The sequence below is a fragment of the Symphalangus syndactylus genome, chromosome 2, assembly GCF_028878055.3.
Source record: "Symphalangus syndactylus isolate Jambi chromosome 2, NHGRI_mSymSyn1-v2.1_pri, whole genome shotgun sequence".
Taxonomy (NCBI): Eukaryota; Metazoa; Chordata; class Mammalia; order Primates; family Hylobatidae; genus Symphalangus; species Symphalangus syndactylus.
Window position 1 is genome coordinate 138,542,776 of NC_072424.2, and position 16,082 is coordinate 138,558,857.

A 16,082-nucleotide genomic window follows, 5' to 3' on the forward strand; every position below is an offset into this window, starting at 1 on the left:
AATCTTTGTGATCTTATGTAAGTTATGGAAACGGGCCCAAAGAGGTTGAATTTTTACAAGAGAAATGGGTTGAATTTGACTATCTGTAAGTATTTTAGCCTCCAAAATGAGAGGATTTTTGCCTTTTTATGTAAAGTAAACATAAACATATACATATTTTTGAACAAAATTTCCCTTCTCCTTTGCTTCCTAAAGACACTGCTGTGTAATCCTATTATATAATACTTAGCTACATCATGTAGTCAGTCACTTGGAAGGTTGAAGATCAAGTACTGTTTTTCCCATACATGTGATGAAGCTGATTGTGCATCATTTTATTATAACCTTAAAAATACACGGAACAGTTTTTTTAGATTAAAAAATATAAATATGCTGGGTTTTAGTGATATACAGTAAACTCTTATGCTATTTGGAATAGACTCGAGTATAGAGTGACTGTTTCAGACATGAGACAACAGGCTGTACACGATAGTAATCCCTGAGGCAAGGGAAACAAATAAGGCCAGCCTTTTGATTACCCTGGCTTTTGCCTGGAAGCCTATTCCAGACTGTGTTGCGGGGAGGAATATCAGGCAAAGCAGAGTGAACTTGCCGAGTGGAGGAAGCAGATTGGAGTTTGAGGAGGCTGAGGCAGTTGGAAGTTGAGGGTAGAGTTCTGGAGAGGAAGGAGTGATCTAGAAAAAGAGCTCCAGAAAATTTATATAAGGCCTTCTTGAGTCTTTGATGAATAGATTGTGTGGAATAGAAACTCTGCAAATTAGGCAAAGAGCCATTGAGGAGCTGTGAGCTGTGAAAGGTTTGCAGCGCTCACACAGGGCTGGGAGGCACTTGAGTACCAGTTGGTTGAAGTGGAAAGTCTCTGTTGCATTGGACATTTGGGACATTCAGTAAAGACTCGGAAGGATCACAGCTTAGTAGTGAGGTTAGGCTGTTTCTAGAGGAAAAGCTTCTATGGAATTGACTTTAACCAAGCTTGAAAACAAATCTTAAAAGGATAAAAAGGAATTTGAGATAATTTAATAGCCTACAAAAAAACTCAAAGTCTAATCCTCTTTAAAGGAAGACAGTAAAATCCAGATAACAACAGAAAACTCGTAATATCCAACATCTAATCAAAATATGTCAATAAGCAAGAAAATATAACCTATAACCAGGAGAAAAATTAGTCAATAGTAACAATCCTAGAAGTGTAACAGATGATGGAAGTACCAGGGGTTGCTAAAATAGTATGATTATAATTAGGCTCAAGTATTTAAATGAAAACATGAATATTGGAGAAAAAAGATGTAAAAAAGATCCAAATGGAACTTCTGAAAATGAAAAATACATTATGTGAAATGACAGATATGCTGGGTGGGATATCAACAGAGTAGACACTGCAGAAAAACATCAGTGAATTTAGGGATGTAGCAGTAGAAACTATGCAAAATGCAATGCAGAGAGAACAAAGACTGGAAAAGTGTACCAGAATACCAGTGACCTGTGGGATAGTGTCAGGCAGTTAGCATGTGTTTAGAGTTTTAGGAGAAAAGAAAGAGGAGAACCGAAAATTTTTTTTTAAGAAATAGTGGTTGTAAATATTTCAAATTTGTTAAGTGCTGTCAACTGTAGATTCAAAAAACTCAGTGAGTTTAAAGTAGGGTCAACACAGAAGAAACCCTGTCACTGGAAGATCACTGCTTAAATCTCTTGTTCGTCTATAGTTTTTACCTTTGTTGCCTGTCTTAAAAATAGCTTTGTTCTTATAGTGGTTTTTTTCCTTCTACTTTTACATCTCTGGTGTTATATTTTGGAAACATTCTTCCTTTCTGTCATTTACCACAGTTTCTTCCATGTTTGCTTAACATCTCTTTCTTTTTATTTTTGAGATGGAGTCTCTCTCGCCCAGGCTGGAGTGCAGTGGCGCGATCTCAGCTCACTGCAACCTCCGCCTCCCGGTTCAAGCAATTCTCCTGCGTCAGTCTCCCGAGTAGCTGGAATTACAGGCGTGTGCTACCACACCCAGCTAATTTTTGTATTTTTCTAGTAGAGACGGGGTTTCGCCATGCTGGCCAAGCCAGTCTTGAACTCCTGACCTCAAGTGATCCTCCCGCATTGGCCTCCCATAGTGTTGGGATTACAGGCGTGAGCTGTGGACCACGCCCAGCCTTTCTTTCAAAAGGCTTTTTTATTGTGTTTAGTCATAACCTTAATTATGAACCATTTAAGGAGTTTTCTAATTATTCTTGTTAACTGTTACTAGATAAAATGTTAATTCATGTTAACCATGTTAAAAAAATTTTTTTTAACTCAAATTTGTCCGAATAATTAACCATTTTTGTAGGGTATATGGAGGCCAATATCACTCCAAACATGAAACAACAGTGTGTCATAAAAGGTGGAAAATTATTTTATTCACTGAATCTTTTGACATTTATATGATTTTGTAAAAAAGTCAGTTTTGAATAAATCCTATGTATGTGGGTGGGTGGAGGTGTCTCTGTCCCTGGCTAGTACAACAGGAACTTGGTAGCTTGAGCATTGGCTTTGAATTAGTTATGCATCTGACACCTATATCCTTTAGGTGTTGAATACATGTCACCGTGAGACATTTCTAAAAGAGAACCTTGCTAACTGTGTGATAAATATTAGGTCAATGCTTCTTATCCTTTTTTGGGGTCATAAACTGCATTTGAGAACCTAAGGAAAACTGTGGACTTTTGTTTGTTTGTTTGTTTGTTTGTTTGAGACAGAGTCGCGCTCTGTAACCCAGGCTGGACTGCAGTGTCTCCCTGCCCACATGTGTGCATTTTTCTAAGTAAAGAGTCCTGGGCCGGGCACAGTGGCTCATGCCTGTAATCCCAGCACTTTGGGAGGCCGAGGTGGGTGGGTCACGAGGTTAGGAGATTGAGACCATCCTGGCCAACATGGTGAAACTCCGTTTCTACTAAAAATACAAATATTAGCTGGGCGTGGTAGTGCGCGCCTGTAGTCCCAGCTACTTGGGAGGCTGAGGCAGGAGAATTATTTGAACCCGGCGGGTGGAGGCTGTGGTGAGCAGAGATCGCACCACTGCACTCCAGCCTGGGTGACAGAGTGAGACTCTGTCTAAAAAAAAAAAAAAAAACAGAGAAAAATGCATGCATGCACATAATGAAAAATTACATTCAAGATCAGGGAATTCTTAGTTTTTATGGTTGAAATATAAAGTAATAATGGCTTTGATGCCACAGCTATTTTTAAAATATTCCCTATGTTTTGTACATGTTGCATTTAATGATATACTGTTAGACATTTCTTTTCTAAAACTATATGTGGTATTTATATTGGGAATACACAGGGCCTTTAAGACCCACATTTCCAGTAAATTCCACATTGACCTTACGTGTTCAACCACAATTACCAATTATGTTCTCCTTAGTGAGGAAAGCTTTAAGGTTAAAAATAGGAGGTTTTATTTTTTCTTCTAAAATTTTTTAGACTCATTTAAATTTTTCTCAGTTTACATAGCTTTTAATTAAGAAAGTTATAGTTTTCATGAGACAAACCTGTGTGTATCTTTGAGTACATCTTTGATGTTGGGTCATGTTTTGTTACCTCTTAGTAACTTGCCATTTGTAAGGATTTTATAATTCCAAAAGGCATTGTTCCTCTCAAGTGAACAATTCTTTTCCCTCTGTTAGCTACCAACAGGTCACTTGGTCTTGATTGCTGGAGTAGAGACAGAAGCTGTTGGGGATAAGACATAACGTAGTCTGTTCCTGCTCCTGCCTGCTGCTTCTGGGACTAGGATTCACTCCACCTGCCCCACCCTGGGTTATCATGAGCTCCTTTCACTCTCAGATGAGCCCTGCTCTTTCCTGCCTCAGATCCTCTGCACATGCTGTACCTTCTGTCTTAGCGGCCCCCCACTTTCTGCCTCATTTTTCTGGGGAGTTTCTTCAGAACTTTTATGTGTCAGGTGAAATGCTCCTTCTTCAGAGAAGCCTTCTTTGTTACCATCTTCCTAGTTCTCCAGGTTAGGTTCTATCTGCTGGTGGGCTTTGTCACAGCACTTTGTTCCCTGTAATCTTCCTTCATAGCATAATTCATAAGTATACTTGAAATACACTTGTGTATGTAATTCTGCACTAACTCTCCAGTTCTCTATAGATTGAAAGCTCCATGAGGGCAGGAACAGTAATGTGTTTTTCCTCTACTTGTCTGGTGGGGTCATTGTTGAATGAAATAAAGACATGACTGTGATTTCCCTTGAGGAGCTAATAGTGTAATTTGGCACACAATGTGGTATGAAACAGATAATGTGTATTTTCACCTGTAAACAAATCAATCAAATTATTAGAATAAAGGCCCAAGAAAACAAAAAAAAACAAAAGTGAATAAAAGAAAATGGTGTACATTTAACACATTTATATCTTCTTTGTCTCATCCCTTATAGAATCCTGTTTTCAATGAAAAAGGAAAAAAAAGAGTTGTTGTTAATTCAAAATTACCGTTCTGTAGTTTAAAAGCCTGTTTTCTATTTCAATACACACACACCAGCACACACCCAGGCTCATGTGAAAGGAACGGAGGCTCAAGCCTGACCTGATGAGGCTGTGTTAGAAGTGCTACACATTGACCTTCCTGGAAGGCAGAGTGTAATCCCTACATTTGGTACGGAAGATAAATAGCTATCTGAAAGAGACGATTTCAGTTAGACCTTTTATTTGACATATACAGATAAATAAACCAGGCAGAATTCCCGCTTTTTCTCTCATTTAACTTGTAGCCAAGCTAGGTCTCCCTGGAGCTGAATTTAGATGCAGTATCTTATCCAGAGTAATACCTTTATTTATAGCTGAGGAAATTTAGATCTAGGATGGTTAAAAAGCTTCACCAAAGATGTGAGTCCTAGAGCGGACCAGAGAACTGGCTCTCTGAACTGCCAGTCCATACTTTCTCCTGGTCTCTCTCTCGTGCTATGCTCTCTCTCCACCTGGAGGGACTTTGTCCCACAGGGGAAGTGATCCTAATCAGTGTGAGCTACAAGTGAATGGTCTGCTGAAGATGGGAGGGCCTTGGGCCTTGGAGTTAGATCAGGGCTCCAATTATGGCCCAGACACTTGCAAGATGAGCCATCCTTTTCCCTACTCTGGGGCCCAGGAATTATGCTAGTACCTGTAGGAGTCCTTGGGTACCTGGCACATAACAGAGCACCTCTCATCATCTATAAGAATCGACCTCCTGTGCAAAGGATCCTTCCCTAAAATGGTTCTATAAGGTTCTGGTAAAGATGAAATGAGACTGTATGATATGGAGCATAGTACTTACCAAGCATGGTAAGTACTCTGTGCCTAACGGTAGCAATTACACTGGTACAGTGAAAATTCTTCATAACTTAGTGGGTAACAAATTATAGAGCTGATTCAAAACATAAACAAGTATACATGTTTTATTCCTATTTAACGTTATTTTATTGTTTTTTTGACCATTGTCTTAATTTCGAATCTTCATTCATCTGTCTCTTGCAGCTTTTTTATCAAAAGGTAGCACTGGAGTTTAGTACAGCATTTTTCAATCTTCCACCATCTGTGTAACACCTTATAGTTTTTGCTGTATCCTTGTACCACCTATCCTATTATTTTCCTTTTTTTAAAATTTATTCTCTTTTTAGGAAGTCTATTTTAGAAGGAAACTTTATCATGATAGTAAACATGGAAAACCTAAATAATTTTGCCATAAATAGAAAATAATTGTAACAATAAATGACTTTAAGCACATTATACATGTGCCTCCAGAAGTCTTTTAAATACCACATTATGAAAAACATTGCATGTGGTCTTCCATCATGCTGACCTAGAGCCATTAATCAGTATTTTTAGGTTATGCTTCTTCACTCAGCCTCCTGGAGGAGGAATGGTAACTTCTCCATAAGGATGGAAGAGCAGAATTTGCCGTTAAAATAGGAAGAAAAGACATGATTTATGGCAGTTGATCAGACTGTGTTTATGGCACTGGTCCACGGATCAGATGCTCCTATGATGATTGTTACAATAAATATTTCCAAGCCCTGTTTCAGACTCTCTGGTCAGAATTTCTTGTGGAAGATACTGAAATCTGTATTTTTAACAAGAAGGTCAAAAATTCTGATGCACATACCAGTTTTGGTAGTCACTGTTTTAAATGGCATTTTTTCAGCCTATCATTTTGAAATTGTTTACAACCACAATTATCAGTGTATCTATAAAGAATTGCTTAATTTTATAATTTTACATTTTTAAGTTTAGTTTTGGCTCTTAGTCTTTTATACCTGTACAGTAACATCACAGTTATTAAGCAGTCATGAAACTATTCCATGTAATATAATTAAGTCTTAAATAAACTTTTAATTTTGGAATAGCTTAATTTAACTTTTCTGTCTCTTTTTTTTTAAGAGACAGAGTCTCACTCAGTTGCCCAGACTGGAGTACAGTGGTACGATCATGGCTCACTGCAGCCTTGAAATTTTGGGTTCAAGCGATTCTCTTGCTTCACCCTCCTGAGTAGCCGGGACTACAGGTGTGCAGCACCAAACCTGGCTAATTCTTTTGATTTTTGCAGAGGTGTGTGTCTCACGATATTGCCCAGGCTGGTGTCAAACTCCTGGCTTCCAGTGATCCTCCCGCCTCTGCCTCCCAGAGTGTTGGGATTACAGGTGAGAGCCACCACACTCGGCCTCTAGAGTAGTTTTAGATTTAGAGACAGTTGCAAAGATAGTACATAGAATTCCCCTGTACCCTGTGCTCAGTTTCCCCTTTTATTAAATTTTATATAACTTTATACATTTGTCACGACTAATGAACCAATATTGACACTTTGTTGTTAACTAAACTCAGAACTTTATTCAGATTTCATTTGTTTTCCCCAGATGTTCTTTTTCTGTTCCCAGATCCCATCCAGGGACCACATTAGTTGTGTCTCCTTAGCCTCTTCTTGGCTGTTAACAGTTTCTCACACTTTGTTTTTGATGACTTTGACAGTTTTGAGAAGTAATGATTAGGTATTCTGTAGAAAGTCCCGCAACTTGGGTTTGTCAGGTGTTTTTTTCTTAGTTTGAGGTTATGGGTTTTTAGGAGGAATACCACAGAGATGAAGTGACCTTGTCATCATATCATATCAGGGGCACGTGCTGTCAACATGGCTTACCACTGATACGTTAACTTTGATCGCCTGTTTGTTGTCAGGTTACCCCATTGTAGTGTGACTTTTTTTTCCACCTTTCTGTCACCAAAAGTGTAGCCCACACTTAAGGGGTGGAGAGTTCAACTCCACCTCCTTGAGAGGAAAGTATGTAAATTATTTGGATTTTTATTTTCTGTACAGGAGATATGTATATGTGTATGTATTTACCTGTCTGTCAGACTGTCTGCCTATCTATCCATCCATCTATCCATCCATCCACCCATCCATCCATCCACCCATCCATCCACCCATCCACCCATCCACCCACCCACCCATCCACCCATCCACCCACCCACCCAGGAGTTATTAATATGGGCTCATGGTTGTAATCCAGTGTTACCTCATTTGTTTTGTTGCTCAGAGTGTCCCAGCTTTGGCCAAATGGGAGCTCTTTGCGTTGGCTCCTGTGTCTCTGTAACATACCTGGTGGTTCTGTTTTTGAATATTCCTCACTTGCTGGTGATGCAGGATGCTCAGATCAGGCTTATACTGCACCTTCCTTGCCCTAGTCCCACAATCAGCCATTTCTCCAAAATTCGCTTTATTGGAGAGTGGTATTGGGAACCAAGATCTAGTCCCTGGATGAACGAGCTCTTTCTGTGCCGTCAAAGCAAAGGTGAGAGATTTTTGTGCCCAGATTGTCCTGATTTGCCTTCCCTACTCTAGTTTCCATTTTCCTTCACCAAATACTTTGGGAGAATATGTCATATGTTCATATTTCCTTGTTTTATCCTCCCAGCAGTTGGAACTAATGTTTTGAATGTGTGATGTGTGTCATAGGCCATATTTACAGTTAACTAATTTTGTAATCCAAATTTTAAGAAAAAGTAACTTCAGCTAAGGAGATCCAGGCAGCTCATCTGTCCCCTACAGAGATGGTTCTTCAGTTGCTTGATTTCTAAGAATGCCAATGATATAGAATGTTTTTTCCACAAGTAAATTTAATTTAGAATAAGGAGATTTTTAAAAATGTTCTTATTTGCGATAAAAGAGAGTGGGTAGAAGATCGTAATTCATTCTTGAATGAGTTAACCTTTAATTAAAGTTTTAAACATTTTTCTTGTTTCTCTATAAACTCCTTTATGTTTTATCTTTGGCATAAGTCCCTTTGTTTTTCCTCCCAGCTTTGACATTTTTTTAATCTTCCAAATTTTCCTGTCTTAGCCCTATGGTTCTCTTTAGTTAAGCCTAAAACAACTGTTTGAATGAATCATGATGTTTATTTTTTGTTGCTTTCCTTTGAATAGTTTTTGGTTGGCATTTCATGGTAGAATGTACCCACAGTGATACTGACGTGTAATAATTCTTTTCTTGTGTTTCGGAGACATGCTCCCACCTGTGCTCCCTGCTGTACTGCTGTGTGGTCAGGCCCAATCTAAGAAGGAAGGCTTTGCTTTTTTTTTTGAGATGGAGTCTTGCTCTGTGGCCCAGGCTGGAGTGCAGTGGCGCGATCTCGGCTCACTGCAAGCTCTGCCTCCTGGGTTCACGCCATTCTCCTGCCTCAGCCTCCCGAGTAGCTGGGACTACAGGTGCCTGCCACCACACCCAGCTAATTTTTTTTTTTTGTATGTTTAGTAGAGATGGGGTTTCACCATGTTAGCCAGGATGGTCTTGATCTCCTGACCTCGTGATCTGCCCGCCTCGGCCTCCCAAAGTGCTGGGATTACAGGCGTGAACCACTGCGCCCAGCCAGAAGGAAGGCTTTTCTTACAGTTTTGATTTTCTTCTCGCTATCCTATATACATATGATCTGGTATTTATCCTCAAAACTTTGGATGAAGATATATATATAGACACACTCACACAATTTTTGGAGGTAATAGATTTGGTAAAAAATAAGAAAGCACCCCTGCAATATGTCTTATTCTTTGCCCTCTGTTTTTAAGTACTCAAGTATTTGCAACAAAATTGCAAAAATAACAGAAATAATTACGTTTGTCTTTTTATGTGTAATGGGACTCATTTGTGTTGGAATGCCCAAAGGGTTCTCTCTCTTTTTCTTTTTCTTTCTTTTTTTTTTTTCTTTTTTTTTTTTGTAGTTCTCATTGGAGAGTCTTTCTGGTTAACCAGAATTGAATTAATTAGTATGAAGTCTTTAAAGTGTTTTGTTATGTTGTATTTATATAGTTTTATGAGAGTTTATTTTCTGAAAGCCTTCATCTGAATTATAAACAGCTTATAATTATTTTTATTTCTAATGATGAGTAAAAGTTTATCCATGTGGGCCAATTTGTTTCTTTGAATATATTTGTTTTCTATCTTTATGCATTCTTTTTTGTTTTATTTAGTTCAGGACTGATAAAATATGCTATATAAATCTATGAGTGAAACAGAAGACTTTATACCAGAAGACATAAATCAGGCAGGCCTCATCCATTTACCTACTTTTCCAAGACCTATTCATTTCTTATATAAAACTTACCAACTGATGTTCACAGCATCAGAATGCTGATAGCTAATAGGCTACTCTAGAATACAGAATGTGATACAGGCAGTGATTTTTCTGTCCCCACCAATTGAACTATATACTTAACAAGAGTTTCTGGTTTGTTCCTAAATCTATTTAGATCTTTACTTTTTAATTGTGATTGTGTAACTCAGTAGACCATTATACAAATCTATGAAATGTGAGTGTGAAAGAGAATTGTAGCTTCTACATAAACTAACTTGGAATGCTTTTCAAAGTGTCAGTATAGGTGAGTAACATGCAAAAAAATTGCCATCAAATTAGGTGTAAGAGATAACTGTGAAAGCTTAGGAAGAAAAATCATGAACATCCAGAAAAATCGCTCTACAAAAGTCTTTAAATTCTTGTTCTATTTTAGAGAAATAGAGTGGAGATTGTAGATGATGCATTGTGCAACATCTGATAAGCCACAGAGTTGACTCGGAACTTCCATCAGTGGACCCGCACTAAAAGACAAGGCTGTAACCCTCATCAAAGTCGTGATTGATTAAAACCCATTCATGGGTTTAAAGCAAAAATAAAATGTCAGGTTTGTATGTGTGGCAGTTACGTATTACAGTTTAACAAACCATACCAATGTTTAACAGCTTAAAATAAAAACCATTTATTAGCTGTCATGGTATTGAGTGGTTTTTCTGCTACTTACGGTGTTGGCTGCAGAGCAGGGACAAATGGAGATCCAAAATAGCCTCACTCATAGGGCTAGCAAGTTAAGTTGGTGCTGACTATCAGCTGGGAGCTCCTCAAGTTTGGGCTAGCTAGCTTCTCCTTGATGCGCTTCTCCACCTAAGTTGGGCTCCTTACCTGGTGGCTAGCTTTCCCAGGAGTACACAGGTGTCCTTCTTAAGGTTTAGGCCCGGGATTTGGTCCAGTGTCATTTTTGCTACATTGCATGGGTTAAAGCAGTCACAAAGTCATTCCACATTCAAGCATAGATATGCAAGTTTGTGACCATGAGGAGGCCGGTTTCATCAAGGACCACCAAAGTAACAGCTGCCACAGTGTATTTTTTTTGTCTGCATGTTTCATTTCTAATGTTTTTATATGTATGTTTAATTAACTGTCCAACCACGAGTTCCAGTGGCATTGGATAAGACTTCTAAATTAAAGTGTTTGCAAGAAAACAATAATTTGATTAAAACTTGTATTCTTACTAATAAGTGTGGGGGCGTAGGCATTTCATTATTGGCAAAAATCAACGATCCTTCATTCTTGCAGCCTTTAAAAAACATATTTTAAAAATAGTGAAATGTTATTGTATTTTAAAAGGATTTGGATAACGATTAAATCCAAAGTATAAAAGATAAACTTACTTGATTTGTTTATTCAATCAGCAAGTAGTTTCGAGCACATAATCTGCACCAGCCACTGTTCTAGACACCGGAGAAGCAGTGGTAAGGATGACAGGCTCCTGCTCTTCAGTAATTGTTGGGGAGATAGTTTCTTATTCATTTCCATAGGAATCTGTTTTTTTTTTTAAATCTACATTTGTTTTAAAAAGATGAATTTTCGTTAAAAAACAAGTCTAAATGTCTATCTTGAAAAATAACCAAGATTAGTTAGGTTTGTAAAGGCCCTATGCTCTGAATCAGTGCAAAAGTTAGATAGTAGATGTTGGATAAGCTCGAGGTTTGACCGTTCACCTGGAGGTGAGCTGATAAATGTTCAACTCTAGGTTGATGATAAAGATAACTAACTTATTGATAAATTGACTCATGTAATATGCATAACTTATTAATAAATTGGCTCTTGTAATAAGAACCAAACATACAACCTCAAACTGAGCTTAGCTCCCTTTGATTAGTACTTCAGGCCAAGCAAGCTATGGAAATTGTTTAAAGAAAAAGGAAACCTAGAAAATCTATCCCTTCAGCCTATGTCCCTCCTCTCTTTCCCCCAATAGCAGAAATCTCCCTAATACTTATTACCTAATAGACAATAGGTGGCGGTAGATGAGAGAACTTCACACAGATGAATGTTGTACTTCACAAGTGGATAAAATATCCATTTATTTCGAAGGATGTCGCTAACACATCGAAGGATGTGTTTTGGTTTTTTTTTGGCCGGAATGGCGTTGGGGGGCGGGGGTGGCTTTTGCAGAACCACAGATGTTTTCAGACTCATCTAATCCGACTTCATCATTTTACAGATAGCTATTTCAGGCACCATTGTGGTTTACCTAATATGTCAGAGCAGAACTATTTAACCCCAAGTAACTTGAATTTTTGTTTTGTTTTCTTTTCACACATTTTTCCTTTAAAACCTACACCAAACTCCCTTGGGTTGAGTTCAAGACGTACTTTGCCTAGACCAGATTGTAGTGTAATAATAGTACTTTAGCAGGGTTTTATGGTAAAAGAGTGAAATGTTGTTTTACATGACTGTCAGAAGTATAGTACCAGAAAGACATTTCACATTTGTATGTTATTAAACACAAGTAAGACAAATGTTTCAGGGCAGCTGATGTAGACCTTGTACTACTTTCCTCATCCCAAATCATTGGTATCCATGTAAACATTCTGAACTGGTCGGCTGACCACATTAGCTCATCTCACATGAACGATTACAAAATGAGGTTTTGGATGCTTACGGTTAGTTAATTGAAATGATGCAAGTTCTTTTGAACTTACCACTAGTATTTTTCTAGATTTTGTGTATAAGTGTTTTGTTTGTTTGTTTTAAAGAAAAAAAGAATAAAACTTTGCTTGACTTCTTTCCCTCCTATTATATGTTACTTCTAAGCTAAAGCCCTCAAACTAAGTTTTCTCTGGCTGCTTTTAATATTCTTCTCTTCATCGTTGGTTTTCAGCAATTTGGTTATGATGTACATAACAACAGACTGGGAGTTTTCTTTATAGTTCTTTAGCTCAGAGTTCGTTGGATCTGTGAGCTTATGGTTTTCTCCAGATTTGAAACATTTTCAGCCCTTCTTCAGAGATTTGTTTCTGTGCCTCCCTTCTCTAGTTTTGGACTTCAAAACACATGGTTAAACTGCTCGATATTGTCACACAGGGCACTGGGACCGTTTTTTTTTTCTCTAATCTTTTTCTCTCTGATTCATTTTCGATAGTTTCTGTTGCTGTGTCTTCAAGTTCACTGATGTTTTTCTGCTGTGTCTGATCTGCTGTTAAACCCGTATTTCAGATATATTTTTCATCTTTATAATGTCTACTTGAGTCATTTCTGGTCTGTTTCTTGTGGTTTTTCTCCTGGTTTGGATCATATATTTTTTTCTTTGGTATTTTTGTTTGTTTGTTTGAGACAGGGTCTTGCTTTGTCACCCATGCTGGAGTGCAGTGGCACCAGCTCAAGTGATCCTCTCGCCTCCGTCTCCTTGAGTAGCTGGGACCACAGGTGCATGCCACCACACCTTGTTAATTTTTTGTATTTTTTGTAGAGATGGGGTTTTGCCATGTTGTCCAGGCTGCTCTTGAACTCCTGAGCACAAGCAATTTGCCCACCTCAGTCTCCGCAGCTGCTGGGATTACAGACATGAGCCATTGCACTTGGCTGGTCATTTTTTGATAGGCTGGAAAACATTGTGAATGTTATTTATTAGGTGCTAGACTCTTTTTTAAAGAAAGTTTCTTTAAATACTGTTGGATTTTGTTCTGACATGTAGGTGTTTCTACGTTGCTTGGATGGAATGTAAACCAATATCTTTTCCAACAAGTGAGAATACCATGTTGACTGCATTAAGTAAATCCTAAGAAAGTATTAAATTCATTTTAATTATGAATTACAAGTATAGTGGCTGGTAGTACCACATGACATTTTCTTAACTCGTTTTCTGTGATGCTTAATGAGTAAGGAAGGATAAAATATACTATGTTTTGTCTTATTTTAATATTTTGTTTATGACAGTATTCATCTTCATTTCAGTGTGATTTTTAAATGTTCACTGCTAGAATAATTAGATAATTCAGAAATACTTTGAAGTCAGTAGTTGTTCATTGTATCTATGTGAATGTATAAGGATAAGACAGATGACTTTTGGTTTTGTAATAAATGCAGATCGGAAAACAAGGGATTGTTAGCTTCTGTAGAATTATTACAAGGATTTATTCTTGTACTTTTATTTGAGAGTACAGCCACATTAATTTTTCCATGTGTAGAGAAATAATTTGTCTACAGTTGGAGGATAGCACAACACAAATATTCTTCTGGGTCCCCAATGTAAAGTCTTCATGAAAGTTAGCCTTTTTATTATATGTACTTTCTTAGACCCTCTTTATCTGCTAAAGCACAGGACTCAATTCCCATGGCATGTAGATCCCACAAAGGTACTTATTTAATTATTTTTAAAAAATCAGCTGTGCTTATCTTTTTAGATCGTGACGCTCCTCAGTTCGGGGGGCTTGACATTTGTATCACTGAGGTTTGATCTTATCAGTCCCCCTTCACAAAAATTCTCCACTTTTGCTCTGTATTGCATTAATTCATCATCCACACAGTACTGCTAGATACTAGCAAAACAAACCATTTTATATTTTTCATAGCCCTTTATTTCCATTACTTTATTTTTTTTAAAGAAAACTTCGCAACTGAATTTCCTGAAATAGTTAGAATGTAGACCTTTAAAATTCCAAGTTATTTGTCTTAATAGTCTTAGAAAGATTCAATAATGGATGCTTCACCCATCCAGGACGGCTGAGACGTGGCCTTAGCTTCTGAGTTTACATTCCTCCTCGCCTCAAAGGATGTGTTTTGAAAGAGATTTTGTTTGCTATTTCGTATCTGACTTCATTTTTCTAATTATCCTGTTATTCCCTGCTGTCTGGCTTTGATGTATTTAACTGACTAAACATTTGTGCTATAGTTTCCTGGCAGTTACCATTCTTATGTGTTAAGTGCATTATTATGAAAAGCACTGAATGAGAGCCCTATGCTGGACACTCCTGGAGATTCAAAAGTAATAAAATACAGTCTTTTCTTAGCGTTTCCTTTAAGTATATTAGTGTGGAAATTAAATGAAAACAGAAACCTTATAATATTGAGTTTGAAAGAATTCAACAGATGTTCAAATGTTAAAAGTGCTTCCAGGCCTATACCATGCTCAACTCCTAGGTGAGCTTCTCTCTTAAGGTGAAGCAGATGAGCAAGAACTCAGGTTCCCTCACTGAGCACAGTGACTTCCAAGGCCTGTGATATGAGTGGTATCCAGCATTTAGTGAACACTTACTATATTCTGACTCTTTTGTTAAGTATACATTACTGGATTTCATCCTCATAGGAATAAGTATAAGTCTAAGTATTTATTATCCTTATTTTGTAAATATACACGGTAGAGATAAAATTTGTCCAAGGTCCGCCCAGCTAATAGGCAGTACAGCTAGAATTTAAACGTGGGTCTACTACGCCACCAAGCCTATGCTGCTTTTCATTCCAAACAGTGTTATTAACAACTGCAACACATGGAAAATAAATAAATGATTTTGGTGCTTATAGCCAGTTCTTTAAAGAACTGTATACACTGTGTATACAACTATTACACAGTGAGTATAGAAGAAGTGAGTGTAAGAAATTTCAAGTTAATATGTAAGTTTGCACTTTATTGTGTGATGTTATGAGACTTAAATAATGTAGTTTAAGGAAATAGGTGCATTTAAAACATATTTCTAAATTTGCACGTGGTTTAAAGTTAGCTTTCAGGGCATTTAACTTGCATGTCTTGTGTGTACACATATGTTTAGGAGCACGTATGTACTCTCATAAAGTATTTAGAGTGGTCTTTAAAAATGCGGTTATTAAAAAAGTCAGTTTTTGACCTATTAGGGGTCTTTTATAGATTTCAATATTGTAAATTTTTATAATTCTACAATATTTTTATTTTTCAAAAGGTAATTTCGTTTCTGCAGTTTTGTTAATCTAATTCAATAATAATGAGATCATATATTGTAGAGTAGCTTTTCTGTTTCCCTCATGACTTTGAAATAGCTTTGATTTTATATCAAGATATAAATTGCCAGGAAGAAATGGATTATATACTGGATATAATTTGGAGTTATGTTTATAAAATATAAAGCATATTTTGTAAATGTTCAGAAAGAGGTAGACTGTGACGGGACATATTTGGAAAGAATTTCATGATTTATTCCTTCTGGTTCGCCTTTTAAGAATTGTATTTGCTCTCAATTTGTATCATTAAATTTTATTTTGTTAGCTTTGCAGAAATTGAACTTTGTCAAAATAGTGATATTGAGAAGTTGGCTAGGGATAGAGAATTGGCAGGCAGTGTTTTTAGAGAACAAATTAATGAGAAATTGCATTTTGAAGGTGAAACGAAACAATTTTCTTTTTCCTCTTTTACATCATCCTTCTCCCCTACACCTTGCTTGAGCTCTGCTCTGTGGTTTTATTTTTCCCAATTTTTTATTGTGTTAAAATACACATAAGATAAAATTTAATGTTTTAATCATTTTCAAGTGGTTCA

The 16,082-nt window shown here is 37.2% G+C and overlaps 1 protein-coding gene across 6 annotated transcripts in view; it reads left to right on the forward strand.

Moving 5' to 3' along the window:
• The window catches only part of MAP3K4 (mitogen-activated protein kinase kinase kinase 4), a 126,349-nt gene that overhangs the window by 26,975 nt on the left and 83,292 nt on the right, over positions 1–16,082 (forward strand). The window lies entirely within an intron of this gene.